Source organism: Hylaeus volcanicus, chromosome 7 (genome assembly GCF_026283585.1).
Source record: "Hylaeus volcanicus isolate JK05 chromosome 7, UHH_iyHylVolc1.0_haploid, whole genome shotgun sequence".
Lineage (NCBI taxonomy): Eukaryota > Metazoa > Arthropoda > Insecta > Hymenoptera > Colletidae > Hylaeus > Hylaeus volcanicus.
Window position 1 is genome coordinate 7,253,619 of NC_071982.1, and position 7,384 is coordinate 7,261,002.

The 7,384-nt window shown below is 41.7% G+C and overlaps 1 protein-coding gene across 7 annotated transcripts in view; it reads left to right on the plus strand.

The window, feature by feature from the left end:
* Nucleotides 1-7,384, plus strand: part of LOC128879831 (myocyte-specific enhancer factor 2) — a 92,141-nt gene that overhangs the window by 30,143 nt on the left and 54,614 nt on the right. The window contains exon 1 of one of the 7 annotated variants that reach the window (XM_054129345.1): nucleotides 6,063-6,782. The exons of 5 other annotated variants lie outside the window; for them this stretch is intronic. The gene's annotated coding sequence lies outside the window, so the exon portion shown is untranslated. Of the gene's footprint in view, nucleotides 1-6,062; nucleotides 6,783-6,852; nucleotides 7,368-7,384 lie in introns of those variants that run through there. One more of the 7 variants, XM_054129344.1, reaches the window with a different exon arrangement.

Sequence of the window (7,384 nt, forward strand, 5' to 3'; positions counted from 1 at the left end):
GCCTCGATATGCGCCAAGGGTTAAACACGTTGAGCCCCACGTCGCCCATATGTGGGCGACAAGGATATTCACCGAGGAATTAAATACATTCGTTACGAATATGTGGCGTTACAGAAAATAAATTCAAGTGGAATTATTAATGAGTTTTAAAGAGGTCGCAGCAATGAGATTCCCAGTATCGATATTCTCTGCGCCGATAATTGCATTCTTTGCAATAAAGAAAAAAAAGAAAGTAAAAGAAAAGAATATACATGTCGAATCGAGTAGCATCCTCGTTTTCAAAGTCGAAGTTAAACGGTGAGGTTTCAGGGATTTCCAGTATCGATATTCTCTGCGTGGACAATTGCATTCTTTGCGATAAAGAAAAAAAAGGGGAAAAAATGTACATATGTCGAATCGAGTAGCATCCTCCTTTTCAAAGTCGAAGTTAAACGGAGAGGTTTCAGGGATTTCCAGTATCGATATTCTCTGCGTGGACAATTGCATTCTTTGCAATAAATATAATAATAAAAGAAAAAAAATATACATGTTGAATCGAGTAGCATACTCCTTTTCGATCTCGGTTAAAAATGAAACTTCACGTTCTTAGTAACTAAACGCAGTCCGGTGTTTAACGAAGGGAAAGAAAGGTTTGGGTAGCAGCCGAATATTCGAGTCATGGAATCCATGGATTCCGTGGAACCCCGTGCAGCTTTCTCTGTCGTTTTCCCCGCGGCCGGAAAAGCGATCAGGGAGAAAGAAAAACTGCGTCGGGGGAAAGAGAGGCCTCGGAGCGCGTGTCTCCGGTGCTCCAATGACGCAAGTAACGCGCTGATCGATTAAGCGTGTACTCTACATACGTGTAACTCGTTGTTTTGTAGCCGATACGTAATACGCGACGGAGAACGTAACGCTCGTGTAGTCCGTTCCAACCGACGCGTGATACAGCGAGGATTTTCGTTCGTCTCTGGCCACTTGGAAACGAGTACATCTGGCCCTCGTGGAACACTCGCGATACGTTGCTCGATATAACGAACTGAAACGCAGCAAAAATTTTAATAAACAATACTCAATGTTCCCTGAAGAACGAAACAATTACAAACTGTTTGCTGGATCTGGAACAGTCTCCGGAAATGAATCATTTCCTTCCTAGAAATGAATTGTTCTAGTGGACAGGTCCGACGCGACAGCACGTCGATAAATAAATAAATCTCAGTTGCGATCTCCACCCCGTACATTTCCATTAACGCTCCCGGCTTGACCCGATCTACGTCATATCGGATATCGCGAGATGGTCGGCGGAGTCTCGAGTAGCCGTGCCAGGTGAATCATTAAGCTCCAGAAGCTCGATTCTGTGAAATCGACGAGCCGAGGAGCTCTCGAATAGCTTCGGAACGGAGCGTCGGCGTCGGCGTCGGCGTCGCGTCACCACGCGTAGGTCGAAGAAACGCGTGGACCTTCCCCGGCCATCTTGGTTTGTCTGCCAAACGAAGAAAGCTGCGGCACCAACTACGCGTACACGTGTGCCTCTTGGGGGTACCTCCTGGATCGTTCGACGCTTGGATCGCGGGAAAACGAACGCGATTTCGTCGATCGTAGAGACGGATCTATCGTAGGGTTAGCCCGATCGCACGAGGACGCAACCGATCGGTTTCAAACCACTCTGAAACTAGTTGCACGCGACCTAGATGCGACGTGGATCTCGGTAAAACAAAGATAGCGGAGTCTAGTTCGAAGGAAGCGTGGAGCACGAAAGAAAACTTAACGGGGTATTATCCTGACCGAGAAGGTTTCAAAAAAGCGGTTTTTCGTGAATTTGTTTACGATGGAAAGAAACGATTAATTCTACCGAACTTTTTATCCTATTTTCAGACACATTTGAATAGTCCGTAGAAATTTGTTCAACAAGAAATATTCATATCGCGTCGACTGTGATTTGTAGAGCACCTCACGATTAAAAGCTTCTATCGGCGGGAAAGATGCAGGTCGTAATTTTGGTTTGACGCAACAAAATTTTAAACATCTTTTTTATCAAGTTAAACCGACTTTTTTCACCCAAAGAACTCGTTCTTTTTATCAAACTTGCAGTAATTTCACCATTCTTACGGGCTTTTCTTTGTCGCGTAGAAGAAAAATGTATGAAAATGAAAATTTCTTTTGGGGTTTTTTTTCTTTCTTTTTTTTTGTGTCAAACCAAAATTACGACCCTGCATCTTTCCCGCCGATAGAAGCTTTTAATTGCGAGGTGGTCTACAAATGTGCGTCACAGTCGACTCAATTCGAATATTTCTTGTTGATAAAACGTTCGATAGAATTGATTATTTCTTTCCATTCTAAAAAAATTCACGAAAAACTGTGTTTTTTTTTTCAGACCTAATTCAGGATACCTCCTTAACACGTTGCCTGCCAAACGAATATTCTTGAAAATTTCTGCTAAGATTAAGTATTATTTAAAGACTATCGGTGTCTAGGTAATGAAACATTTATCGTGGTATTTAGTTTTGTAATTACATCAAAATTCAAGAACTTCATTCGGATTCATCTCCTGTCACGTCTAACTTTCAGAATTAATCTTTTCAGTTCTTGAGTGAAAAACACTGTCACTCACATATGGGTGACATGCCGATCAACGTGTTAAACAAAATAATCCAACTACTTAAAGATGCACATGCATGGACCAATATCTAACATTGCAGACAACCTCATAAGAAACTGTCGCTAATAACCAAAGGTTCATGCGACGTTAAATATACAATAATAATAAATAAATAAATAAATAAATAAATAAATAAATAAATAAAAAATAAATAAATAAACATACATACATGGACCAATATCTAACATTGCAGACAACCTCATAAGAAACTGTCGCTAATAACCAAAGGTTCATGCGACGTTAAATATACAATAATAATAAATAAGTAAATAAATAAATATATAAATAAATAAAAAATAAATAAATAAAAAGGATAGTGTCTAATTCCAAGTCTAGTAGCACTAATTTCAAATCGGTTTCAAATCGGTTGTGCCCGTGTGCGTTCGGCAGTTGATCTCTAGTTTTCACGAGTGCCTATGGTTTTACGAGTTCCAGATGATTTTACAGGTACTATCGGTCGGGAAATTTCCTTCGTGCCGGTCTTCGCGGGAGATATGAAAGGAACGCGAGGGCAGAGTGTTCATTACGTAATCCTGAAACGTTTCGCGAAATTTGATACATTCGTCTCCCGTGGGCGTAATTGTATACGCGTATTGATTATACGTCAGCAATGAAATTCGCCTGGGACGGAACGAGTATTTGGTTTTCGGTGGATCTAATCCTTGGTCGGTTACAATCGAATTACTCCGCGAATTATCATCCGGGAAATGATTCGATTACATCGCTATTTACATTCGCGACCACAGCAATCAACTATTGAATTACAACCTAATAGAAATACAATTTAATCGAATATAGTTTTTAGGATTAGGATCGATTTTCAACGAGAATCCCACCGTCAAAATTTGCCTTTTTTTTAGAAATATGTCTTTTTTTTTTTAATTGCGTTGCTATTTATATTCATTTGGAATGTAATCGAATATGGTTTCTATAACTTGGAGTGAATTTTGAAAACGAATCCCACATCAAAGTTTCACTTTTTCTTTTGAAATGCCTTTCTTGGAATTGCATTGCTATTTCCATTCATTTGCAATGTAATCGAATATGGTTTCTGTAATTTGGAACCAATTTTGAAAAAGATTCCCACATTAAAATTTGCCATATTTTTTTTTTTTTTCTTTTTAAATGCCTTCGAATTGCATTGCTATTTGTATTCACGATCACAGCAATAAACGATTGAATTATAACTTAATAGAAACACAGTCTAATCGAATAAAATTTCTACAATTTCGAATCAATTTTGAAAAAGAATTTGACGTCAAAATGTTTTTTGAGAAAATAGCCTTATTTTGGAAAAAATGTCTTTCTTTGAATTTTATTGCCATTTCCTCCCATTTGCAATCTAACCGAGTAAAGTTTCTACAATTTCGAATCAATTTTGAAAAGGAATCCCACATCAAAATTTTTTTGAAAAAAAAAAAAACTCTTTTGGAAAAAATGCCTTTCTTCGAATTGTATTGCCATTTGATATCATTTGGAATGTAATCGAATAAAGTTTCTATAATTTGGAATCAATATTCAAAAAGAATCCCACATCAAAATTTTTTTGAAAAAAAAAGCCTTTTTTCGAATTTTATTGCCATTTGATATCATTTGGAATGTAATCGAATATAGTTTCTATAATGTGGAATCAATATTCAAAAAGAATCCCACATCAAAATTTTTTTGAAAAAAGCCCTTTTGAAAAAAATGCCTTTCTTCGAATTGTATTGCCATTTGCTATCATTTGCAATGTAATCGAATAAAGTTTCTATAATTTGGAATCAATTTTGAAATAGAATCCCACATCAAAATTTTTTTGAAAAAAATGCCCTTCTTCCAATTGCATTGCTATTTGCTTCCATTTGCAATCTAACCGAGTAAAGTTTCTTTAATTTGGAATCAATCTTCAAAAAGAATCCCACCTGAAAATTTGCTTTTTTTCTTTAAAAAAAAAAAAAAATGCCTTCCCGTACGCGTATTCGAGGAAACCATTGTAGCCATTCGCGACGAAATCAAACAAATTTCGCCCGAAAGAAAGAGCGTCGGGAGCGTCTTTGTTTAAACATTGCTCCCAAGACTCGAGAAAACACACACACACACACACACACACACACACAAAAGCTTGGAGGGGGGTGTCTCGATATTTTGGTGCCGGGATCGCCTCGCATGATATTCGTCGCCTGGCGAAACGGCGTTACGGAGGACCCGGGGGGGACGAGTTGAGTTTGAGAGCAGAAGGGAACGCGCGAAGAAGGAAACGAGTGCTAGGGTTGAAAGAAGTTGAACGGAGGTTTGTGGGGAGAGGAGAGAGACGGAGAGAAAGGGCAAGTGCAGGCGGGAGGTTGCGGCGTGTTGCGTTCTCGGTTGCAGCCGGCTGCGGCCGTCAGCTGCCGACAGATTTATCGAGTGGCACGTGCCGATCCGGAGCAATGTCGTTTTATGCCTTCCTCTTTTCCAGCCGACGCGGTTCGCCGAAGGCAAAAATTATTGTCGCTCGCCCCGAAAGCCAGCCCACGCGTCGCGACTCGTCTCTTTCGCGCGATCTACTCTTCTTTGATTAGTCGATGGTGTTTTGTGGCTACTGGAACGATCGGAAGGGACTAGACTGATCCGTTTGTCGTATTGGTACTCTTCATTCTGTACTCTGGCATTGTACGCCTTTCGTGCCAAGTACCTTGGCTTTTACCGAAAGGCTTTTTAGGTATCCGCCTTTTGGTTGTTTTGATTTTTGAATAGGTTGGTAAGGACCGAGAAATAAGATACACGTAGTTTTCTATACCCGTTGGCCCGTTTTCATACGTACCAGGTGAAACGAACCCCTAGAGTTTCGGCTGCAATAGCTTATTATTAACAAACAAATTACTTTGTACAAAATTCAGGGCTAGATTTTATATGCCGATAGAAAATCACGAAACTTTTTCTTAAAAAGTTTTCTTTCGTCTCTGATAGCTTCGGAGATAGCATATTGCAGCAGAAACACACACACACACACACACACACACACACACACACACACACACACACACACACACACACACACACACACACAAAAACTCACACCTCATCTCGCCTCGCCTCGCCTCATCTCACATTCTCTCTCTCTCTCTCTCTCTCTCTCTCTCTCTCTCTCTCTCTCTCTCTCTCTCTCTCTCTCTCTCTCTCTCTCTCTCTCGCTCGCTCGCTCGCTCTCGCTCTCGCTCTCTCTCTTTCTCTCTCTCTCTCTCGCTCGCTCCCTATATATGAAAAGGGACCAATATAAAAAAATACGTGTATCTTATTCTTCGGTCCTTTCAGACGTTTTCAAAAATCAAAACAATCCAAAAGGCGGATACCTAAAAAACTTCGCCTGTTAGTGGAAGGTATTTGGAACAAACTTCTCAGCGACTTTTTCATGGTACGCTCGAGGATGTAACGACGAAAAGTTTAGCAAACGTTATTGCTCGCACTCCACGCGCCTACGAGAGTGCCGAACTCCGCTAGTTTTAGTCGCATGATCTCATCAATGAAGTAGTCGGTCCCGACGTTTTGGCTCGAGGTCCGTGCAGGCCTTTTCCGTCGTCCATTTTCACGCGAACGTCCCGCAAGAAACTCGATCGCCATCGAAATCGTTTCTATCGACCCAGCATACGTTAAAAAAGAACCACCATCAAACATCACTAGGAAGAATGTGGAAATTCGGAAAATTTGCAAATCGAACAGCTGAAACATCGTACAGACCGAATCGCGTCGCCAAGGGAAGAACGTATCGCGCGACGGGAAAATGCCAAGGGAAGAACGTATCGGGTGATCGCGATGGAAAGGACGCGACGGATAACGAAGAGAAAAAAAAATGTAAGGTGGACAGCGGCGACGCGCGACGGTTTCGTAATAAACGTCACGCGACACGTGTGTCGTCGTCGTCGTCGTCCCGTGTCGGTTCTATTCTCCGCCCGGGCGAAATTGATGAATTTCTTCTCCGTTGACGACGCCTCGACGGCAACCTCCCCGAATCCGTTTAGGATGCTCGGAGGCATGAACTTTCGAACTCTGCCGGTCGGTTGTGCAAATGAAATTTCCATGTTCCGCGTGACGTACGAGAGAGGGACGGAACGCGACGCGAAACAAAAGAGAGGAAAAGAGAGAGGTAGCGAGAGAGATTGGTAACGATTTTCCTGGTGGTGGCACGGTATGTATTAAGAGTGACTTGAATTAATAACGATCTCTATTTCGGAGATGCCTCCATGCTCCGTTAACCCGATTAAAGCTGAATACAGAGGCGAAGCGGGATGATATAAAGAATTCAGGCGAATCTTCCAGCGTGACTGGCTCGCTTGATCCCATTGCAAACGGTTAATTATGGAAACTTGGACGTTACGACAGGTTTCACGATCGGATCTTCGCTTACAACGAGACACGCGGAAGTATTCGGACGAAACGGATCCGAATTACATTACGTCACTCGGCCGCCATCTCCGGGCTGATTTATATCGAGCCGTTTCTGAATAAAATAACACCCAACTCGACGTTTCGCGCCGCGGATGTTACCTACCTATCGCGAGGCGTCGCTCCCAAATTTCAATTAAACCACGCTAACCGCTCTGTTCTATACCCGGTTTTGCTGTTCGGCTCGCGTTCGAGGGTCCAAAGTGAATGAACTCGAACCGTAGCACGCGAGACAGACCTAATCCAGGATTTTGTGTAAAAACAGTAGGACTGTAAAACAGTCTGTAGGAATTTGTACATCTCGGAAAGAATTTTGGTGGGATTATAGGTGTTTGTAGGCGTTTG